The sequence below is a fragment of the Anabrus simplex genome, chromosome 12 (assembly GCF_040414725.1).
Source record: "Anabrus simplex isolate iqAnaSimp1 chromosome 12, ASM4041472v1, whole genome shotgun sequence".
NCBI classification, from domain to species: Eukaryota; Metazoa; Arthropoda; class Insecta; order Orthoptera; family Tettigoniidae; genus Anabrus; species Anabrus simplex.
Genome location: NC_090276.1, coordinates 54,168,524 through 54,182,817, shown reverse-complemented (window position 1 = coordinate 54,182,817; position 14,294 = coordinate 54,168,524). Strand labels below are relative to the sequence as shown.

Below are 14,294 nucleotides of genomic sequence, written 5' to 3'. Positions count from 1 at the left end.
TATTGAAATTCCAGTTGTAATTTCAAAGACAATTATTAAGTGTGCCCTAAATATTTGTTGTGTGCTAAGGGTTGTTTTTCATAATATTGTGGTAAGTTTCAGAGAAATTTTAGTTCTAAGTGAAATATTTGGTTTACTTCTTATTGGAGACCATCGATTTAATATCGCACAGAAATTTCAATGATGGATTTAGGTTTTCTAACTTCTTGCAATGGCAGGTTGAAAAATTAACGAAATTGATCAGATTTCAAGAAATTAGAGCTTAACCCTTAACAATTGAAATAATAAATAAGGTAGTTCAACCTATTCAATACAAATAAATAAGAAATGTATTGTTACATTCTATTTAATTATAAGCAGAAGCGGTACCGGTTTCGACCCCAATCCGGGTCATCATCAGCCGAATAAAACGCAAAAAACAGTGCATAGGTAAGAAAGAAATTAAAGAAAGAGTCCCCACAAAAACAGTTGAAGAGGCAATATAAAACAACGGAGATAGGCACTGTAAAATTCAGAAGAAGCAGAAGATAAGGCACTTCTCGTAAACATTTTGAGCCAGTGCCAAAATTAGCGTGTGCTATGCTGCTGTTCAGAAGATTGCGCCTTGCTTCTTTTAACACATTCAATGCGGATCACGCGCAGGGCGCGTGACGCTACTTTATAAGCGGGTGCGGAGCACGCGCCTAGCACGTCATGGGACGGTTGCTAGGAAATGTGAATCACAGGTTTCCCGCATGGTAAGAAAGGCTGTAATTGTCATCCCGCACATCGTGTAAGTCTATTCTACTAGCAGATTCATCCGTAGCCATATTTGCGCATGCGTATTCCATTTCCCGCTTTTTTCCTCTCCTGAGTTGTCGTCTTACGTCATCATTCATTTATGGGATCTTTGAGCAGCAAGACCACTTCAATTCGAGCTAAGACAGTGCATTTTCTGTTAATTAATTCTTGAGGAGAATTACGAGTGGTTCCGCTTTTGAAATAAATAAATTCCACTACTGCAATATGTTCAATAAAAGAACTGAACTTGTAATTGTCATTTATTCTTGCATCATATATGTGTAAAACACGAAAGAACTTCTAATTGTCATTTATTCCTCATCACATTTATAAGTAACTTGAAATAACGTGCAGTAATCATTTTTGAGTGCATCGTGATGCTTATGTTACCATTTTATTTATATTTTTTTCTGATGGCCGACAATGTGGTTCCTTCAACATCACGAGACCTACCCAATTAGCCAAAGTATTTCATTTTTTTTTTCTTTTTTGTAAAATTCTGTAATAGAGAAGTGTAAATGTGAATGTATTTATGTCTGTAACATACTTTATGCATTTGTTTGCTATCCACGGTAAATAATGCACAGTAATCTACCAACGCACGTGGCGCGTGATCCGTCTGGTGACCAGTATTACTTCTCGTTTTCAACCACCGTGCAGGTCACGCACCAGCCGCGTGAGTGGGATAAGTCCACGAGTTCGATAGAACTCGTCCTACAAACGTTCAAAACTTCAATAATTACAACTTTTAAAGAGTCCCACACAAATATTTTGCTCGGTTGGCGGGTATGTCACGCTCTGCTAATATGCAGTGAACGTATTAAGTGACTTACCTTCTACTTCTTCTGGATTTTACAGTGCCTATCCCCGTTGTTTTATATTGCCTATTCAACTGTTTTTGTGGGGACTCGTTCTTTAATTTCTTTCTTACCTATGCATTGTTTTTTGCATTTTATTTGGCTGATGATGACCCGGATTGGGGTTGAAACTGATACCGCTTCCGCTTATAACTAAATATGAATGTAACACTACATTTCTTATTTATTTGTATTGAATAGGTTGAAATACCTTATTTATTATTTCAATTTAATTGTGATACAGTTCAATACGGAACATCAGGAAATTTTTATCTTTAACCCTTAACAGTCGAAAAATTTGGGCTGGAAAGTTACGGATGTACTACTATCTGTTCTTGAAGCTAAAATTTTTCATACCAACCTCAAACTGAAATAAAATACTGTGCATGATTACATAAGTGCTGGAATTGCAGAATTTAGAGGTATGCTTCTTTTATTTATTTTTACTCTGTACCTACTTTCTTTGAAAATGTTTTGGAGAACTGCTCTCTTCTTCCATCTTTATTCTGTCTGTTACTAGACTCAGCACAGTGTGTTGTAATCATCTTAATGTTCTGATGAAGTGTGCCTCTCCTTTCAGTGGCCCCTCGTCTTCAGAGAAAAATCTTTTCCAGAAACCATGAACCGTTATTTTATTGGCGTAATATTAAACTAGAGTTTGCTAACATCTTAAATTCTGCCTTATTACATACTATTCATGGAACAAACTTACGTTGGAAGCCTTCCAACATCATGAGCACAACATGAGGTGATGTTGGAAGATATTTGACACACGAGAGCAAAGGGTTAAAATATGGAATTTAAAACATTTTCTCAAACATAACGGTAATTTTTCAAAATACAAATTTCAAGCTGCTTTTATAAATGTTAGTAATTTGTTCATTTCCCAAGAATTAAAATTTGAACCGAACATTTGTAATTTTACTTTTAGGAAAGTTATGGAACTCTCGTGACATCTTTTCCTACTCATAAAATTTCCTTTGCACTTAAGCAGAACTATGTTATCACAAGGTTTTAAGTTTTTTTTTTCCATTTCTATAATCTGTGTACAATTTAGCATTGAAGTACTATTTATTCAATGTGATTGTTTTAGTGTGGGGAATGTATGGAAATTCTGAAAGGTAAGGAGATGATCCTTCTCTACTTGCCTTGTAGTTGCTTATTGTTGGGTGTACTATATTGTGATCCACTTCTTCCCACTGTCACAGACAACTTCGAGTTGCTCAATCAGTTCAAGTAGAGAAAGCCTTCGTATTTTTCTGCTCTTCTTGTAAAATACCTTATCCATCTAAGTAAAATACACGTAGAGAGAAGTATGTTATTGTTATGATGTGAAATCTCCCTTGCACAAAACTCTGTAAAACTTAAAATTTGCTAGTACACCCAAATTGTGGTCCAGCACAGTAGACTAGTATTGTGTCAGCCAGTCTTGACTGTTAATACTCCCTTCCTCTAAATAATAATAATAATAATAATAATAATAATAATATCAAGCTGGGTTCCGCCCTCGCAGATCATGCACTGAACAGATCTTCAACCTCAAAACCGCTCTAAAATTCAGGGCCCTCAGAAACCTTCCAATCATCTATACCGTCGTAGATTTCAAGAAGGTTTATGATTCAATTGATCGTCGATCTCTGTTCAACATCCTGAAAGAACAGGGACTAGACTCCAAAACGCTAAACTTGACCAAACAGACCCTCACTGACATGAAGTCAAGAGTGAAATTCATGGGAGAAATCTCAGACAAATTTCTGATAAAAACTGGTGTTCGGCAAGGAGATGGACTGTCACCCCTCCTCTTCAACCTCGTCCTAGATAAGGTGATGAGGGAATGGGAAAAAGAACTGAAAGCACAAAATAGCTGGAACCCAGTAAACATTGGGACACGAAAAAACAAGCTTGAAATTCCATGCTTAGCCTTCGCGGATGACTTGGCCCTTTTGTCCAGCGATGAAGTCACAGCAATAAAGCAAGTTGAAATTCTCCAAGAATGTGCCAGAGAGGTCGGACTTCATATCTCCTTCCAGAAAACTGAATTTTTCTGTACAAAACTAGACATCCATAGTCTCAATACAAAATACGGAAAAATCAACAGAGTCCTTCACTTCAAATACCTGGGCAAAATTCTCGAACCAACCGGACAAGAGAAAATAGCCCAAAACAACCGTGTCCAAAAACTCAGAAGAGCTTATGGGAGAACAAGAGAAATCTACAACAAAAAATGTATGTCTCTCCACATTAAGATTAAACATTACAATACTGTAATCAAACCTGAGGCTTTATATGCAGGGCGAGTTGGAAAATATCCTAAAAGAAGAGCGAAAAATCATGAGGAAAATTTTAGGACCAAGACACATGGGAGAAGGGTACCGCCTTCAAACCCGGAAATCCATAGAAAAATTATCTAATATTGCGGCAGACCTCAGGAAAAGAAGGCTGAAATTTTATGGACATGTTAAGAGGCTTCCAGAAAATAGATTAACCCACCAAGTTCTTGAAAGAGTTGATAACTGAAGAATTTCCCTCGGATACAACAAACAAAAGTGGAAATGAAGAACGCACAAATTGAGCCTGAAGACATTTTGAATCGAAATATATATAGAAAGAAAATTGAAAGTGGGAAGTTACTCCAGAGAATGAAGTACCAAAAAGAGCAGGTACCAAGTGGGCGGAAGAACGGAAAAGGATCTTTAGTCAACAGATGAAAGCATCCTGGATCCTCTGCAAACGAAATCATATATAAAGCTTCGTGTGTTCCAAAAGGGACCATTCACGGAACTCAAACATGAATCTTGGAAACCGATCCGATTGGGCTTTCCCAAAAACCACCTCTACGTACCATACCTTGCATTTGCGGACGATCTGGCGATTTTAACAGAGGATGAGGAGACTGCCATCAAGCAGCTTGAGATACTTAAGGAATCTGCAGAAAAAGTGGGACTACAGATTTCATTTGAGAAAACTAAAATCTTCTGTTCAAAGACAGATATCACGAGCCTGAGAACAAAATACGGTCAAATTGACCGGGTCTCGTACTTCAAATACCTCGGAGAATTCATCGAACCAACAGGCCTTGAGAAGATCTCACAGCAAAACCGTCTCCAAAAAGTCAAGAAGGCATTAGGGTTAGTTCAAGACATCTACAACAAAAAATGCATGTCAAGACAGACAAAAATACGGCATTACAACACAGTCATAAAACCAACAGTCCTTTACGCAAGTGAAACATTGTCACTTAACAGTAAACAAGAATTAGAAGAAATAAAAAAGCAAGAGAGGAAGATCATCAGGAAAATCCTGGGAGCAAGATATACCCAAGATGGTTACAGGCTACAATCAATCAAAACAACAGAAAAAGTTTCAAAAATTGAAATTGACATTAAGAAAAGACGAATGAAATTCTTTGGACACCTCACAAGATTACCAGAAAATCGACTGTCAAAAAGAATATTAAATTATGTTAGCTCACTTAAGAATTCAACACCTTGGCTGGACGAACTTCGAAAGGACCTCAAAAACGCAAACATGTGCAACAGACATTTTAGAAAGAGACACCTTCAGACACAAAGTCAACAAGTGGGAAGTTACATCAGAGCAACCAAAGCAAAAACAGTGCAGACCGAAATGGTCGGAAGAACGTAAACAAGCCTTCTCAGAGAGAATGAAAGCATATTGGAAGAACAAGAAGAACCCAAAGAAAGCTTGATTGAGTTGTTTGCTTAACGTCTTCCATTATTGGGAGAATACGCTAATAATAATAATAATAATAATAATAATAATAATAATAATAATAATAATAATAATAATAATATATTTATATATTATATATAAATATTATTATTATTACCAGGCGAGTTGGCCATGTAGTTAGGGGTGTGCAACTGTGAGATACGGGGTTCAAACCTCACTGTCAGCAGTCCAGAAGATAGTTTTTCACACCAGGCCACTTCCTTCCAACTCCCAGGCCTTTCCTATCCCAGTGTCGCCGTAAGACCTATGTGTCAGTGTAACGTAAAGCAACTTGTAAAAATGAATAATAAAAATTTATATTCTGTAATTCAGCATTTCAAAGATCGGTAAGCCATGAATTTTAGCATCCTTGACATCTTCAGATGCTATTGCTTCTCTGTAATTGTTTCATTTGGAATAAATTATTTTCTGTGTGATTCAGATTTTTGGTCTCTTATCAGAAGTCTATAAAGGATTTACATTAAATTTAAGTTTTCAGAGAAATGCCTTGTTGGTCATTTCAGTACAAGGAAGAAAATCGTTGGGATATATCTCCTAGTTTGAGTCTGCATGCATTAATTACTTTGACTAGTTTACGATTTCTTTCTATCGTGTGTTCAGAATACACAAGCAGGAGTTCCGGTTTGGCATCACTGATGAACAGTGGAGTTGTGGAGATATTTTGTGCAGGTAGTTTATAGAATGTGATTGTTCTCATTTTTCAGCCCAAGAACACATTTACTGTCCATTGCAAGTTATGAATCTCATTCCGTATTGACGGTTATCACTTTACAAAAGAAAATATTTATAAAATCCTCCTATCAATACAAGTCAAGTCATCTGTTAGATGAAGCAAAGTCTGTACATGTTTCAGCCTAATCTGAAGGCCATCTTCATTAGTAAAACAATGATTACACAATATACAAACAAATTAAAAATCGTAATGATGTGAAGTGACAGTGATCATGATTAGTGAGTTAAAAACACATTGAGGTACAAAGTCCTCTCGTCTAATAGATCTTGCTGACTGTTAAATAAAAACACTATGCTGAGGAGTGTAGTGAGACCGTCAATACCACGAATAAAACGTGTATAACATCTGTGATGAGAAAAAAGGAATATATGAGTGGATGAAGAACAAGTTAAAAATGATGTACGAAAAGAAAACTCATATGACTTACTTGTAACTAAAAGTTGTCGTCTTGAATGGAGATAACCTTGTCGGTCTCAAGTCACGTTGACAACTAAGCCTCTGTGTCGATGTGGTTGGGAGGGGTAATGGAGGGGGAGGGGCAAGGAGGGAGGGATTTTGTGATTCGCGGAAAGAGGGTGTTGATGGAAGGGCGGGTCTTGTTCTAGAATGTCGGTAGTGAAACTCTTTTTTATTAATGAACTGTTCGCAGATGAGCGGGACAAAGGTTTCCAAAAAAAATTTTTCTTTTCGTTGATTTCATTTAAGTTATAGACGGGATTGTTATATTGGTCGATATCTATATATATATATATTCTCTAGTATATTAAGTAAGGGACCTTTCTGTTCGTAATGCAGGATCTTTAAATCTTGATCAATTGTTGTGTATTTATGATTTTTCTCTCTACAATGTTCGCTCATGGCTGAGTAGCGATTATACTTTAGGGCATTAAGATGTTCCGAGTATCTTACAGTGAAACTGTGGCCTGTTTGTCCAATATACGTTGAAAGACATGATTGGCATTTTAATTTGTATATTCCAGAGTTAGAAAATTTTTTGTTGTTGACAGTATGAGAATTAAAAAACATTTTTGCATTGGTGTGAACGGTCTTGAAAGCTACTTTTAACTTGTGCTTTTTAAAGATGTTTGAAATAGGATATATTATTATTATTATTATTATTATTATTATTATTATTATTATTATTATTATTATTATTATTATTATTATTAAAGGTAAATGTGGTGAACTTCTCTTTATGGGAAGATTGTTTTTCTAAGGTGGTCTTGGGTTTATTTCTACATTTATTGAGAATTTTATTCACGAAAGCTTTACTGAAACCATTACCTTCGGCTATTGCATAAATGGTGTTGATTTCCTTTCTAAAATTCTTACGGGATAAAGGAACATTAAGAGCTCTGAAAATCATACTATTGTAAGCTGTCTTCTTCTGTGTTCCTGGGTGTAGAGAAGTTTGGTGGATTGTGTTTATTGTGTGAGTGGGCTTCCTGTAAATATTAAAAGAAATGGTTTTATTCTGATTGCGAGTAATAGTTAAATCAAGATAATTAAGGGAATTGTTGTTCTCGGATTCTATCGTAAACTTTATGTGTGGATCCAGGTTATTAATTCAAGAACGGTGTTGTTGTCAGTAATGTGACAGCAACACCGTTCTTGAATTACACAGATACACAGTAAGCCACACACAGGCTTAGTTGTCAGTGTGACTTGAGACTGACAAGGTCATCTCCATTTGAGACAACTTTTAGTTACAAGTAAGTCATATGAGTTTTCTTTTCGTACATCATTTTTAAGTTCTTCATCCACTCATATATTCCTTTTTCCTCATTACAGATGTTATACACGTTTTATTCGTGGTATTGACGGTCTCACTACACTCCTCAGCATAGTGTTTTTATTTAACAGTCAGCAAGATCTATTAGACGAGAGGACTTTGTACCTCAATGTGTTTTTAACTCACTAATCATGACCACTGTCACTTCACATCATTACGATTTTTAATTTGTTTGTATATTATGTAATCATTGTTTTACTACTGAAGATGGTCTTGAGATTAGGCTGAAACATGTATAGACTTTGCTTCATCTAACAGATGACTTGACTTCTATTGATAGGAGGATTTTATAAATATTTTCTTTTGTAAAGTAAAAACATTTACTGTCCTGTACACAGTCATGCCTATTGCTCACGGTAAAATGTTTTGTAAAATTTGTTGTACAATTAATTTTATAAAATTTTGGTAAAAACAAGTTGTGTTGCTCACGGTAAAATTATTTTTAAAAATCCGTCAAAGCATCAGGATGGCCATCTATGAACTCACTTCTGAACTAAGATTTGTATGTGCTGCCATCTATTGATAAACTTTTAAACCAAGAATCAGCTGTTCAACTTACAGTGTGTTTGAGAGTATGGCTCCAACAAACAAAGCAAAACTTGCTGCTTTAGCTGCACTTATATGTTGTACAGTGGTAAAAAGGAAGAAAAGAAATGCCAGGAAATGCTGGACTCGGGATTGGATCAAAAGAAGAGAAAAAGGTAGAGGATTGCTGTCCTTGGTCGAAAATTAGTTGAGGTTAGAAGACCAGCATTCATATAGGGATTGTGTTTTCTGCCTCTCTTCTTGCATTTCTGTTGTGGTAAAGTGGTGTTTTAACTTTGTACAAACAAGGATATTTCTGGTATTCGTCAGTAAAACACTAACAGCTTCCTTAGTCCACCCGGATCCTGCCATTTTAGAAAGAAGTGTTTGTTTACAATCAAGCTTCACAATCTTCTCATGACGTAGCGCACGCATCATCGTGATGTCAGCTTCGCTGATTGGTTCGTTTTGTAAAATTAATTTTACGGAATAGATGATGTTCTATTTTATGAAAAGTTTTATGAAATGTTTTATAAAACTTGAATTTGACCGTGAGCAACAGAAATTTTATAAAATTAAATTATTGTACAATAAATTTGACAGAAAATTTTACCGTGAGCAACAGGCATTATTGTCCAAAATAATATTCATTGCTTTTAGTCGGATACACAGATAGGAATGAGAAAGGTACACAGTGGCGAGTCATTGTGGGAAAGGGAGCAACAGGAATAGGAGACAAGGACGAAGATGAAAATACAAAAGGACAAGTAAAATCTCCATCTTCAAACACTGCCTTTATTGAGTAGATAGGCTCTCTCCTCATGAGTTTCAGTTCTTCTTCATCCATCTTTTCTCAGCCCTGATGAGCTCTTTTCAGATTCCTAACTTTATCAGGAGGGTGGCCATCAGTACTCATTGATTGGTCATCTGACAAGATGGATGTTAAGCTGGGATTGATGAGGAGACAGTCTATCTGAAGACAGCAGTATATGAAGTTGTGGAGATTGTCCTTGTCTCCTCTTTTTGTTGCTCCCTCTTCACACAGTGTGTTCATCCTATTGTTTGTTCCTTTCTTGTTCCTCTCTTATATGTATGACCTGATTTGACACTTGTTTGTTTGTTCATTTCCAATAATATTTTTCCACTGCTTTAAAGTATATGTTGTGATTCATTAGTAGATTTATTGACATTTAAAGAAAGGGTTGCAACTTTATATAGGGAGAGATTTAGCTTTCACTATTTTATGCTGAAATAGTTTTTCATTTGTTAGTCTGGAATGTTAATAAAAGTTGAAGGTACATTTTCCCTACAAAACTTAGTTTTTAGATTAGATATCAATTTTTGGAAACTTATGGGCAGACGATTGTGAATGGGTCCAAAATTTAATTTTTTTTTTTTTTTTAACTTCTTGCTTTGGAAAGCAGGTGTACGCATAGCTGATCTTCTTTTTTATGGCCTCATTAGACCACTTTGGTCAATCATTTTGTGGTCATATTCTTTGATAAGTTTTCTTTCTGAATTACCCATAGCTGATCTGTATATATACAGAAATTATTCATATCTTGTATGTTTTTCTATGCAAATTCACAAAAACATTAAGTAAAAAATGAAACTTCATTCTGTGACAGGGGTGAATGTAAGAGAGTTTTATATAGCTATATTAATGTGTGATAAAAATTTGCAGACAGTAGTACCAGTACTCACCAGGAATTACATATGTAATGAAGTGTTTCAATCAGACTTAGAGAATTTGTATAGTTTGAAAGAAGTTGTCAGCCCAACAGCCCAAACAAGTCTAAATCCAGCAAACTCTAATTCATTGGAATCGATAAGGCTGTGACTTCCAATAGCAAGATTTGTATATCTCCATTATTATAGCGGAAAGTATAATATAAGTCTCCTCTTATTGTCTGATTTCTAGATTTTTATTTATGCAGGAATTTTCAATATTTCATGCTTGAGTACAGAACATTATCTCCCCTGTGCAACTAAAATGATTGGAAGTGACACTATGCTCCTACAGGTAGAAAAGGAAGGAACTATTATCTCCATACACTAATATCGCTGTGCTGTCACAATAAGTTACTTTGATAAGAAGCAAAGAAGAGCAAAGTATAAATGTAAAGGCAACTGATGGAGAGCCATTGACTTACACAGTAAGAACATTTTGATAAAATATACATAAAAACAGCACAAAAACAAAAATTAAAAAAATAAAATCTTTGATTAAACCTTCAGTAGTAGAAAATTGAATATACATAAATACAGTATATATATTTACTAAAGAAATTTAGCAAACACTTCCCACACTTCAGTGTTGCCTAAAAGATAAAGTATAATAAAACAATAGTAATATTCAGGAATATCCAAAAGATTAGAAAGAAATGGACAATGACAACGTGTCTCAGTGAAAGTGGTAGCGGCGGTCAACACCACTTCATTCATCAGCAATTTGGGAGGTTTCAGTTGTGGATGTTGCCCTTGGGATAGAAGAGGGGAAGTAACACTGTATTTACAAAATCTATATCACCGATTTTCCGATTCCTCTTCAACTTGTATCACCCAACCATGTTTGAGTTGTACATAAAAAGATAAGGAACACACAGTGGGTTCTTATTTTATATATGACTAGATTTGTCACTTGTTTTCCCAATCATGGTCGATGATTGTTTCATTGTTAAAATCCTCAAACATCTACCCGCTTAGATTGACTGAAGGAATCTGAAGTTTATCTGTAAATTCTCATGTTGAGGGAAGCATCAAGTCTGAGCATTTGACACCACTTCTTTTATCCACCCTCTTTCCCCTACTCCATCTGCTTTGACAGGTTCAGCAACCTAAAATGTTGGATTTGTATGATTTTTTTAAACTTTTGTGTTGGTTTGTTGTTGTTGTTGTTGCTGTTGCTGTTTGGATCCTCAGTTCGTAGACTGGTTTGATGCAGCTTTCCATGCCACCGTATACTGTTCTAACCTTTTCATTTCTACATACCTGCTACTTCATACATGTACTCTAATCTGTCATATTTTTATGCCTTGTTCTACCCCTACTGTTCTTACTGCTTACACTTTCCTCAAAAACTAACTGAACAAGTCCTGCATGTCATAAGATGTGTCCTATCATTGTCTCTCTTCTTCTGGTCAAGTTTTGCCAAATTGTTCTCCTCTTGCAAATTTGATTCAGTATCTCTTCATTTGTGATTCGATCTACCCATCTCACCTTCAGCATTCTTCTTTAACACCACATATCAAAAGCTTCTATTCTCTTCTCAGCTAGTTATCATCCATGTTTCATTTTCAGACACCGTGACACTCCAGACAAAAGTTTAAAAAATTTCTATATCAATGTTCGAAGTGAGCAAATTTCTTTTCTTAAGAAAGGCCTCCTTTGCTTGTGGTAGTCTGCATTTTATGCTCTTACATACTTCTATGTACATTCTGTAAACATTTACCTGCTTTATGGAAAAGAAAGTACATAATTTATAACTGTCACCAGATTCCTTCTGTGTTGGTTTGTTTTCATGCTAGCTGTGCTGCAAGTTCTTTGATGTCTTTCCTCCTTCCAACTATGACCTTCTCGCATGTTATTATTATGTGAATTCTCTTGGTGATGATGGTGACTGTTTTTTCAGATAATGAAGGATGTTTTATTTATGCAGTTGTTCATGATGATATCATGGTAAACGAACCAGACAGTAACAAAATTGAACTAAATTTGTGGCCTGCCTGCCCAGCTGTAGGCATAATATAAGAGTGCAGTAGTCTTTTAAAATGTATCTAGGGCACCGTGTTACATGGGGCCACAAATTTGTGTGGTAACCAACAGCAAACTGGGATGTGAAGAAATATGTAGATTTTGAAAGAGTGCTTTCGATAAATTTGATATTTTAAAAAGCCTAGCTCTAGGAAGGTTAATTGATAAGTCATTGCTGTCCATCCATTTCTTAAATATGTACTTGATAAAATGTATTACAATGTAGGATTGAAGATGTGTGAAAACTAATATTTTATCTTTTTGAATAAGGGTTTTACTAACTTCAGGAATTCTTCTGCTGTCAGTAGTTTCATGGAGTGACTGATGGTGGATCCTTGTATGCTTATCTGGATTGAATATATTGTTGGATCTGTAGTTTTACTAACCATAAATATAATCTGTTGATACTAACTTACTTGGCAAACTTGCAGTCCCTTTCCACATCGCATCAACCTTTGTCGGAAACGGCAAAGTCGGAGAAAGGGCCCAAGAGTAGAAAGAGAAAGGTAGGGTGACAGACCTGTAACACTCACCTACCCGGAGTACTTCGTTGTCTATTGCAAGCACGATGCATGGCCTTTGAAACATTTAAACCGTGTTTGTGTAGGTTAAGGTTTTTGTCTCTTTCCACCTCTTTTAATTGCATGAGAATGAAATTTGAAGCACATTTGAATGAAAACAACTTCTATGACATATACAGGTATACTTGCCAAATACTCTGGCAGATTTTTCATCTTGTGCTGGTAGATTTTCCTTTGTGTTTTGGCATTTAACTACAGACTGTATTTTACAGTTCAGTTATTTTGTTTTTATCTTCAAAGGTTGGTTTTCTTTTTGATTGAAATGTGGCCATTGGAGTTATCAAATACACTTAGCTGAAACTCAAAATCTGACTTATCCTAATTCCAATCTGACAGAACAGTACAAGATGTAGAACTGGATAACAAACACCACTAACTATAGGATCCTTATAACTTTTCAAAATAGTGCTGTAACAAACTTGATTGAATTAGTGTGTGCAATTGAGAGGCAAAGGCAGTAGCATTTTGTATAGCAGGCATCATACATCAATTCACTGACTGTAGGACACAGTTGCATGCACTGAACCCCATCTACCCCAGCTTGGGTAAGGTATGTTAGTCTTAATACTTGACACTCGGTGTTCAGCGACACACACTAGAGACTACAAGAAAAATATCAGTATGTTAACAGTACAGCCACTTGCATATCCTCTTGCTAATAAAAATAGAGCCATTTTATGGAATCAATTGTAATATAAAAGAATATATTTTATTTTTAGATTTCGGTATGTACTGTATAAAGTATTTTCGAGCAATTCATTGATGGTACGTGTAGAGTATGTTTTCCGATAGCCACAGAAAAATATTTAGGTTGCCCAGCATGAACACGCTAAGTGTGAAGTAAGAGAATTTTGTATTTGGTTGTCTGTGATGGTGGTATGTAGTGAATTTTTGTAGTGTTCCTCTTGGATTATAGGTGAAGGTATCGTGAGTTCTGTGGCATTCTTCAAGAATATAACGTGTTACACATCGTGACGAATATTTCCCCTCGTTTGTCGTTGATGCACATACACTCAGTAAGCGAGTGAAACTATAAAACTTCGGCGATCGTATAACACCATTTAAATTTTGCTGATTCTGTTTAGGGTAGGCTTTTTAAGTTAAAAACATATAGTCCCAGCTTCTTTTTTGTGAAAACCACGACTATACTATCACAAAGCGTCACCGGGTGAAACTGTAAGTACATTCTTTAAAATCTGCTATAGATTAAGTTATGATGGTGTCGTCACTGTCGTGAATATCAATTTGGAAATATGTGCGAGTGTGTGGTTGAAAATATTCTTGAAAGACCTTTCTCAGGTAGACCTTTCCACGAAAAATGCAGCCTTATAAAATGGTAATGTTGACTTTAGAGAGTGTAGTGTTGGCTACGATTGCTTTTATTTAAAAAACACTTTTGCAGCTGGGGTAACGAATTTGTTCACTGCACGCCACTGGTAGGATATAAGTGTTCATCTACATTAGAGTGAATCGCCATTCCTTTACATATTACAGTACAAGAGTCGCTGCACTGTTTGGTT

General features: G+C 35.7%; 1 protein-coding gene across 8 annotated transcripts in view; it reads left to right on the top strand.

The window, feature by feature from the left end:
- Positions 1-14,294, top strand: part of LOC136884204 (ribosome-binding protein 1) — a 262,166-nt gene that overhangs the window by 229,019 nt on the left and 18,853 nt on the right. The window lies entirely within an intron of this gene.